The sequence below is a fragment of the Grammomys surdaster genome, unplaced genomic scaffold (genome assembly GCF_004785775.1).
Source record: "Grammomys surdaster isolate TR1022 unplaced genomic scaffold, NIH_TR_1.0 174, whole genome shotgun sequence".
Classification (NCBI taxonomy): domain Eukaryota; kingdom Metazoa; phylum Chordata; class Mammalia; order Rodentia; family Muridae; genus Grammomys; species Grammomys surdaster.
Genome location: NW_021604622.1, coordinates 26,137,829 through 26,138,135, shown reverse-complemented (window position 1 = coordinate 26,138,135; position 307 = coordinate 26,137,829).

Below are 307 nucleotides of genomic sequence, written 5' to 3'. Positions count from 1 at the left end.
ATTTAATTAAGGTTCATTCAAATGAAAGACCTTGATATCTAACCCCACTGACATGACCCCCAAATCACAGAAAAGGGGAATATAAAGAAAAATAATGCATTTGGGTTAAAAGAATATAGAGTTCTTTTCAACTGGAAAGAATAAAGGAAGCTGCTATGAAGTCAGACACACAAAACAAATAAAATATTTAAGTATATTCGAGTAGGGTGACTGCTCTGTCATGTCTGCATTTTTCTCCTGAAAACCACATGGTCAGATTGCATATCAAAATAAGCAATAGAAAAGATCACGCTGGCTTGTACCCACC